Source organism: Lissotriton helveticus, chromosome 8, assembly GCF_964261635.1.
Source record: "Lissotriton helveticus chromosome 8, aLisHel1.1, whole genome shotgun sequence".
Lineage (NCBI taxonomy): Eukaryota > Metazoa > Chordata > Amphibia > Caudata > Salamandridae > Lissotriton > Lissotriton helveticus.
Window position 1 is genome coordinate 1,540,502,969 of NC_136069.1, and position 10,000 is coordinate 1,540,512,968.

Here is a 10,000-nt window from a genome sequence, read left to right on the forward strand (position 1 = left end):
AATGGCACCTCATCGGGACTTCCAGGGAAGTTCGGCCATCTGGTCGCCCCCATTGGAAAGCATTGCGGGCGACCAGATGGCCGAGGCGATCCGGGAGACCAGATGGCCGAGGGGATCCTGGAGACCAGATGGCCGAGGGGATCCGGGAGACCAGATGGCCGAGGGGATCCGGGCGACCAGATGGCCGGGCACGAAAGGGACGCCATCCGGTCGCCCCGTGCCCCCACGAAGGAGGGAGCGGGCGCCCGGGGCATGGCGGGCCGGAGGCCCGGGGCCCCAGCCGGGCCACAGCCATGGAGGCTGCCAGGGGCCGGCGGGCCCTCCGACCCGGGGCCCGCTTACACCTTGACAAGCAGGGGAGGCCTGCAAGGGACCGACGGACCCCTGTCCTGGGCCCTGGGTGGAGCGGCAGCCCGGGGGACCGGGCCCAGGGCCGGAGCGCCCAACCCGGGGCCCCGACCGGGCCCCTGGACCCAGCCGGGGCTCCCAGGCCCGGAGGCACAGGGGAAGCCTCCCCGGGCCCGCCGGACCCCGTCCCGGGCACCCTGCCCCGCGGCAGGACCCAGGACGGAGCCCGGGGTGGGGAGGCCACCCTCCCCGGGGCCCTCAGGGGCCCCGGATGGAGCTCCTGAACACAGACAAGCAAGGGGAGGCTCCCCGGGCACATCGGAACCCCTTTCCGGGCCCTTGGCAGTGCGGCAGGCTGGGAGACAGGGCCCAGGGCCTGAGCACCCGACCCGGGGCCCGCCCGGGCCCCTGGACCCAGCCGGGGCTCCCAAGCCCGGAGGCGCATGGGACGCCTCCCCGGTCCCTCCGGACCCCGTCCCGGGCACCCTGCCACGCAGCAGGACCAAGGACAGAGCCCGGGGTGGGGAGGCCGCCCTCCCCGGGCCCTCAGGGGCCCTAGCCACTGCTCCTGAACCCAGCCAAGCAAGGGGAGGCTCCCCGGGCACATCGGAACCCCTTCCCGGGCCCTTGGCCGTGCGGCAGGCTGGGAGACAGGGCCCATGGCCGGAGCACCCGACCCGGGGCCCGCCCGGGCCCCTGGACCCAGCCGGGGCTCCCAAGCCCGGAGGCGCATGGGACGCCTCCCCGGTCCCTCCAGACCCCGTCCCGGGCACCCTGCCACGCAGCAGGACCAAGGACAGAGCCCGGGGTGGGGAGGCCGCCCTCCCCGGGCCCTCAGGGGCCCTAGCCACTGCTCCTGAACCCAGCCAAGCAAGGGGAGGCTCCCCGGGCACATCGGAACCCCTTCCCGGGCCCTTGGCAGTGCGGCAGGCTGGGAGACAGGGCCCAGGGCCGGAGCACCCGACCCGGGGCCCGGCCGGGCCCCTGGACGCAGCCGGGGCTCCCAAGCCCGGAGGTGCATGGGACGCCTCCCCGGTCCCTCCGGACCCCGTCCCGGGCACCCTGCCACGCAGCAGGACCAAGGACAGAGCCCGGGGTGGGGAGGCCGCCCTCCCCGTGCCCTCAGGGGCCCTAGCCACTGCTCCTGAACCCAGCCAAGCAAGGGGAGGCTCCCCGGGCACATCGGAACCCCTTCCCGGGCCATTGGCAGTGCGGCAGGCTGGGAGACAGGGCCCTGGGCCGGAGCACCCGACCCGGGGCCCGGCCGGGCCCCTGGACCCAGCCGGGGCTCCCAAGCCCGGAGGTGCATGGGACGCCTCCCCGGTCCCTCCGGACCCCGTCCCGGGCACCCTGCCATGCAGCAGGACCAAGGACAGAGCCCGGGGTGGGGAGGCCGCCCTCCCCGGGCCCTCAGGGGCCCTAGCCACTGCTCCTGAACCCAGCCAAGCAAGGGGAGGCTCCCCGGGAACAACGGCACCCCTTCCCGGGCCCTTGGCAGTGCGGTAGGCTGGGAGACAGGGACCAGGGCCGGAGCACCCGACCCGGGGCCCGCCCGGGCCCCTGGACCGAGCCGGGGCTCCCAAGCCCGGAGGTGCATGGGACGCCTCCCCGGTCCCTCCGGACCCCGTCCCGGGCACCCTGCCACGCAGCAGGACCAAGGACAGAGCCCGGGGTGGGGAGGCCGCCCTCCCCGGGCCCTCAGGGGCCCTAGCCACTGCTCCTGAACCCAGCCAAGCAAGGGGAGGCTCCCCGGGAACAACGGAACCCATTCCTAGGCCCTTGGCAGTGCGGTAGGCTGGGAGACAGGGACCAGGGCCGGAGCACCCGACCCGGGGCCCGCCCGGGCCCCTGGACCCAGCTGGGGCTCCCAAGCCCGGAGGCGCATGGGACGCCTCCCCGGACCCATGGAGCCCGTCCTGGGCATTGAGCCATGCCGTTGGCCTGGAGATGGGTGCCCCGGACGCCCGGGGGAGGTCTGTCTGGGACACATGGAGCCCGTCCTGGGCATTGAACCATGCCGTTGGCCTGGAGAAGGGAGCCCCGGACGCCCGGGGGCGGACTGATCGGTACCCGTGGAGCCCTTCCCGGGTACTTTGCAACGCCGTTGGCCTCCTGGAGATGGGTGCCCCGAACGCCCGGGGGGTGGGCTGCCCGGGACCCGTGGAGCCCGTCCTGGGCACTCTGACCTGCTGTTGGCCCAGGGGAGGGACCCCAGACGACCGGGACCCGTGGAGCCCGTCCTTGGCACTCTGACAAGCCGTTGGCCCGGGGAAGGGAGCCCCAGACGACCGGGACCTGTGGAGCCCGTCCTGGGCACTCCTGTATGCCGTTGGCCCGGGAAAGGGAGCCCCGGACGTCCGGGACCCGTGGAGCCCGTCCTGGGCACTCCTGTATGCCGTTGGCCCGGGGAAGGGAGCCCCGGACGTCCGGGACCCGTGGAGCCCGTCCTGGGCACTCTGAAATGCTTTGGCCCGGGGAAGGGAGCCCCGGACACCCGGGGGGGAGGACTGCCCGGGACCCGTGGAACTCGTCCTGGGCACTCTGACATGCCGCTGGCCCGGGGAAGGGTGCCCCGGACGCCCGGGGCCCGTGGAGCCCATCCTGGGCACTCTGACAAGCCGTTGGCCCGGGGAAGGGAGACCTGGACGCCCGGAACCCGTGGAGCCCGTCCTGGGCACTCTGAAATGCTTTGGCCCGGGGAAGGGAGCCCCGGACGCCCGGGGGAGGACTGCCCGGGACCCGTGGAACTGGTCCTGGGCACTCTGACATGCCGCTGGCCCGGGGAAGGGTGCCCCGGATGACCGGGGCCCGTGGAGCCCGTCCTGGGCACTCTGCCATGCCGTCAGCCTGGATGGAGCCCCGGACGCCCGGGGGGGCGAAGGCCCGGGACGCATGGAGCCTGTCCCGGGCCCTCTGCCATGCCGTCGGCCTGGATGGAGCACCGGACGCCCGGGGGACGACTGCCCAAGAGCCATGGAGCCCGTCCTGGGCAATTTGACATGCAGTTGGCCTGGAGGAAGGAAGCTCCGGGTGGCCTAGGGAGGTGTTGCCCAGGCATATCCCATCTGGTCCCCATGGCAGAGAACCACCAACCCTGGAGGGGTGTCCGGGCATACCCTGCCCCATAGTAATCCGGAGGCAAATTACCCCCCTTTCTTGCAATCTGTGCACGCGAGGTGACAGAGGGGACCCAAGGCGTGAAAGAACCCGACCTCATGGAGCCCTCGCTGGGATCCGGGAGGCGAATGGCACCTCATTAAGACTTCCAGGGAAGTTCGGCCATCTGGTCCCCCCCCCATAGGAAAGCGTTGCGGGCGACCAGATGCCCGAGGGGATCCGGGCGACCAGATGGCCGAGGGAATCCGGGCGACCAGATGGCTGGGCATGGAGGTGAAGCCGCCTGGACTCTTCCCCACCCCGTCCCCGTCCCGGGACGAATGCCCGGGACGCATGGAGCCCGTCCTGGCCACTTGACGTCCCGTCCTGGGCATTGAACCATGCCGTCGGCCTGGAGAAGGGAGCCCCCGGACGCCCGGGGGAGGACTGCCCGGTACCCGTGGAGCCCTTCCCGGGTACTTTGCAACGCCGTTGGCCTCCTGGAGATGGGTGCCCCGGATGCCCGGGGGTGGGCTGCCCGGGACCCATGGAGCCCGTCCTGGGCACTTTTACATGCCGTCGGCCTTGAGGTGGGTGCCCTGGACGCCCGGGGGAGGCCTGCCCGGGACCCGTGGAGCCCCTCCCGGGTACTTTGCCAATGCCGTTGGCCTCATGGAGATGGGTGCCCCGGACGCCCGGGGGGAGGACTGCCCGGTACCCGTGGAGTCCTTTCCGGGTACTTTGCAACGCCGTTGGCCTCCTGGAGATATGTGCCCCGAACGCCCGGGGGGAGGGCTGTCCGGGGCCCATGGGTCCCGTCCTGGGCACTGTGACATGCCGTCGGCCTGGAGGTGGGAGCCCCGGACGCCCGGGGGAAGGCTGCCCGGGACCCGTGGAGCCCTTCCCGGGTACTTTGCCATCCCGTTGGCCTCCTGGAGATGGGTGCCCCGGACGCCCGGGGGAGGTCTGTCCGGGGCCCATGGAGCCCGTCCTGGGCAGTGTGACATGCCGTCGGCCTAAAGGTGGGAGCCCCGGACGCCCGGGGGAAGGCTGCCCGGGACCCGTGGAGCCCTTCCCGGGTACTTTGCCATCCCGTTGGCCTCATGGAGATGGGTGCCCCGGACGCCCAGGGGAGGTCTGTCCGGGACACGTGGAGCCCGTCCTGGGCATTGAGCCATGCCGTTGGCCCGGAGAATGGAGCCCCCAGACGCCCGGGGGAGGTGTTGCCCAGGCATATCTCATCTGGTCCCCCGGGCAGAGAACCACCAGCCCTGGAGAGGTGTCCGGGCGTACCCTGCCCCTAGTAATCCGGAGGGAAATTACCCCCCTTTCTTGCAATCCGTGCACGCGAGGTGACAGAGGGGACCCAAGGCGTAAAAGAACCCGACCTCATGGAGCCCTAGCTGGGATCCAGGAGCCGAATGGCACCTCATCGGGACTTCCAGGGAAGCCCGGCCATCTGGTCGCCCCATTGGAAAGCATCGCGGGCGACCAGAGGGCCGGGATCGAAAGGACTCCCAGCTCCCCATCCATCCCAAGCCTTCGCGGTAGGGTTCCTGACTGCCTGCCCACGCAAGGCAGGGCTCTTGGACCCCGGCTGGGCCTCAGGCGCAGGTTGGACCACCGGAGCTCTAGGGCCCGGACGACCTGGGGGAGGAATGCCCGGGACCCGTGGAGCCCGTCCTGGGTACTTTGACATGCCGTCGGCCTGGAGGTGGGTGCCCCGGACGCCCCGGGGGAAGCTGCCCGGGACCCATGGAGCCCGTCCTGGGTACTTTGACATTCCGTCGGCCTGGAGGTGGGAGCCCCGGACGCCCGGGGGGAGGTCTGCCCGGGACCCATGGAGCCCGTCCTGGGTACTTTGCCAATGCCGTTGGCCTCATGGAGATGGGTGCCCCGGACGCCCGGGGGACGAATGCCCGGGACGCATGGAGCCCGTCCTGGGCACTTTTCCATGCCTTCGGCCTGGAGCCCCCAGACACCCAGGGGAGGACCACCGTGAAAACCATGGAGCCCGACCCGGGCACTCTGCCATACCGTCAGCCTAGATGGAGCCCCGGACGCCCAGGGGACGAATGCCCGGGACGCATGGAACCCGTCCTGGGCACTTTTCAATGCCGTCAGCCTGGATGGAGCCCCGGACGCCCGGGGGACGACTGCCCAGGAGCCATGGAGCCCGTCCTGGGCAATTTGACATGCAGTTGGCCTGGAGGAAGGAAGCCCCGGGTGGCCTAGGGAGGTGTTGCCCAGGCATAGCCCATCTGGTCCCCATGGCAGAGAACCACCAGCCTCGGAGGGGTGTCCGGGCGTACCCTTCTCCCTAGTAATCCGGAGGAAAATTACCCCCTTTTCTTGTAATCTGTGCACGCGAGGTGACAGAGGGGACCCAGGGCGCGAATGTACCCAACCTCCTGGAGCCCTCGCTGGGATCCGGGCGGCGAATGGCACCTCATCGGGACTTCCAGGGAAGTTCGGCCATCTGGTCGCCCCATAGGAAAGCGTTGCGGGCGACCAGATGCCCGAGGGGATCCGGGCGACCAGATGGCCGAGGGAATCTGGGCGATCAGATGGCTGGACACGGAAGTGAAGCCGCCTGGACTCTCCCGACCCTGTCCCCGTCCCCGTGCCCGTGCCCGGGATGCATGGAGCCCATCCTGGGAACTTTTCCATGCCTTCGGCCTGGAGCCCCCAGACACCCAGGGGAGGACCACCGTGAAAGCCATGGAGCCCGACCCGGGCACTCTGCCATGCCGTCAGCCTGGATGGAGCCCCGGACGCCTGGGGGACAAATGCCCGGGACGCATGGAGCCCGTCCTGGGCACTTTTCCATGCCTTCGGCATGGAGCGCCCCGACACCCTGGGGAGGACCACCCTGGAAACCATGGAGCCCGACCCGGGCACTCTGCCATGCCGTCGGCCTGGCTGGAGCCCCGGACGCCCGGGGGACAAATGCCCGGGACGCATGGAGCCCGTCCTGGGTACTTTTCCATGCCGTCGGCCAGGAGCCCCCTGACACCCAGGGGAGGACCACCGTGAAAACCATGGAGCCCGACCCGGGCACTCTGCCATACCGTCAGCCTGGATGTAGCCCCGGACGCCCGGGGGACGAATGCCCGGGACGCATGGAGCCCGTCCCGGGCACTCTGCCATGCCATCCCGACAAATTCGTACGGACTCCTAACCTTACGACACGGATCGGAATCGAGCCCTCTCTGACCCAGCAGTTTCAGGCGCCCGGGGGACGAATGCCCGGGACGCATGGAGCCCGACCCGGGCACACTGCCTTGCCGCCGGCCTGGATGGAGCCCCGGACGCCCGGGGGACGAATGCCCGGGACGCATGGAGCCCGTCCCGGGCACTCTGCCATGCCGTCGGCCTGGATGGAGCCCCGGACGCCCGGGGGACGACTGCCCAAGAGCCATGGAGCCCATCCCGGGCACTCTGCCATGCCGTCCCGACAAATTCGTACGGACTCCTAACCTTCCGACACGGATCGGAATCGAGCCCTTTCTGACCCAGCAGATTTCAGGTTGATTTGCTATATACTTTACGTACGATTTTATGGGGGCCGATTCCGATCCGGTACGTAAAAGCAAATACGACCGACATGTCGGACAACCACGTACACCCAGGGGATAGGACTGCCCGGGTCACATGGACCCCGTCCTGGGCACTCTGATCTGCCGCCGGCGCCGGGGATCGAACCGTGATCACCAGATGGGGATATCCCAAAAATCTGGCATGGATACGGCCCGCCAGGACAGGTTTGGGCACCCCTGTTGTACGGACTCCCAAGCCCTACGGTCCTTCTGACACGGATCGGAATCGAACCCAGCAGATTTCGCGTTGACTGCCTCTATATCAGGGGTGCCCAAACCAGTCCTGGCGGGCCGTATCCATGCCAGATTTTTGGGATATCCCCATCTGGGGATCACGGTTCGATCCCCGGCACCGGCGGCAGATTAGCCCAGCACCAGGTGACTCTGGGAAATAGCTGGCGCCGCGGCTAGGGCGGCTGACTCCGGAATCTGGAGATTTTTTTATTTAAGGTTTTTGTAGAGCGCGTAGTAACCCTCGAGCATCCCAGAGATCAGGGTTCGATCCCCGGCACCGGCCGCAGATTAGCCCAGCACCACGTGACTCTGGGAAATAGCTGGTGCCGCGGCTAGGGAGGCTGACTCCGGAATCTGGAGATCACGGTTCGATCCCCGGCACCGGCCGCAGATTAGCCCAGCACCAGGTGACTCTGGGAAATAGCTGGCGCCGCGGCTAGGGCGGCTGACTCCGGAATCTGGAGATTTTTTTATTTAAGGTTTTTGTAGAGCGCGTAGTAACCCTCGAGCATCCCAGAGATCAGGGTTCGATCCCCGGCACCGGCCGCAGATTAGCCCAGCACCACGTGACTCTGGGAAATAGCTGGCGCCGCGGCTAGGGCGGCTGACTCCGGAATCTGGGGATCACGGTTCGATCCCCGGCACCGGCGGCAGATTAGCCCAGCACCATGTGACTCTGGGCAATAGCTTGCTTAATCTTCCCAACGGCCCCTAGCGCCTAGAGACCCTTACGGGTGATTGTGCGCCTTACAAATGTGGATTATTATTATTAATATTATTATTTGGGCCGATTCCGATCCGGTTCGTAAAAGCACATCTGCCCGAATCTGTCGGACAACCACGTACGCCCGGGAGAGGACTGCCCGGGACCCGTGGAGCCCGTCCTGGTCACTCTGACCTGCCATCGGCCTGGAGAAGGGAGCGCCGGACGCCCGGGGGGAGGACTGCCCGGGACCCGTGGAGCCCGTCCTGGGCACTCTGACCTGCCGTCTGCCCGGGGAAGGGAGCCCCGGACGCCCGGGGGGAGGACTGTCCGGGACCCATGGAGCCCGTCCTGGGCACTCTGACCTGCCGACGGCCCGGGGAAGGGAGCCCCGGACGCCCGGGGGAGGACTGCCCGGGACCCGTGGAACTCGTCCTGGGCACTCTGACATGCCGCTGACCCGGGGAAGGGAACCCCGGACGCCCGGGAGCCGTGGAGCCCGTCCTGGGCACTCTGACAAGCCGTCGGACCGGGGAAGGGAGCCCCGGACGCCCGGGACCCGTGGAGCCTGTCCTGGGAACTCCGGCATGCCGTTGGCCCAGGGAAGGGAGTCCCAGATACCCGGGACCCGTGGAGCCCGTCATGGGCACTCTGACAAGCCGGTGTCCCGGGGAAGGGAGCCCCGGACGCCCGGGACTCGTGGAGCCCGTCCTGGGCACTCTGGCATGCCGTTGGCCTGGGGAAGGGAGCCCCGGACGCCCGGTGGGGGAGGACTGCCAGGGACCCGTGGAGCCCGTCCTGGGCACTTTGACCTGCCGTTGGCCTGGAGATGGAAGCCCCGGATGCCTGGGGGAGGACTGCCCGGGACCCATGGAGCCCGTCCCGGGTACTTTGCCATGCTGTTGGCCTCCTGGAGATGGGTGCCCCGGACGCCCGGGGGAGGACTGCCCGGGACGTATGGAGCCCGTCCCGGGCACTTTTCCATGCCGTCGGCAGGGATGGAGCCCCGGACGCCCGGGGGACGACTGCCCAAGAGCCATGGAGCCCGTCCTGGGCAATTTGACAAGCCGTTGGCCTGGAGGAAGGAAGCCCCGGGTGGCCTAGGGAGGTGTTACCCAGGCATAGCCCATCTGGTCCCCCTAGCAGAGAACCACCAACCTTGGAGGGGTGTCCGGGCGTACCCTGTCCCTAGTAATCCGGAGGGAAATTACCTGACTTTCTTGCAATCTGTGCACACGAGGTGACAGAGGGGACCCAAGGCGCGAAAGTACCCGACCTCCTGGAGCCCTGGCTGGGATCCGGGAGGCGAATGGCACCTCATCATGACTTCCAGGGCGACCAGATGGCCGAGGCGAGAGGGGCGACCAGATGGCCGGGACCAAAATGACGCCAATCTGCCTGCCCCGGAGCTGCAGGGCTCTGGGGCTGCAGGGTTCCGGGGGCTGCAAAGCTGCAGGTCTCTGGGGCTGCAGGGCTCCGGGGCTTCAGGCCTCCCCGGGCCCTGATGGACCCTCCGTCCCGGGCGCCTCCGACCCCCGGCGGGCTTGCAGGACGGAGGGGGGATTCCCGCACCACTGGGCCCTGCCGGACGGGGCTCAAGCCCCGGGCCCGGTCCCCGGCCCCAGTCCCGGCTTTCCGAACCCTAGGCCGGGCCGGGGAGAGCCTCCCCTGGGCCCCCGGTGGACCCTCCGTCCCGGGCACCCCGGACCCCCGGCCGGATTGCTGGACGGAGGGGTACCAGCACCCTCGGGGCCTGGCCAGATGGAGTTCAAGCCCCGGGTCCGGTCCCACCTTCCGAACCCTAGCCAGGCTGGGGAGAGCCTCCCCGGGAACCGGTGGAGCCCCGTCCCCAGCGCCCGGACCCACTGGTGGCCTGCGGGACAGGGGGCTCCAGCACCCTCGGGGCCTGGCCAGATGGAGTTCAAGCCCCGGGTCAGGTCCCAACCTTCCGAACCCTAGCCAGGCTGGGGAGAGCCTCCCCGGGCCCCGGTGGAGCCCCGTCCCCAGCGCCCGGACCCAC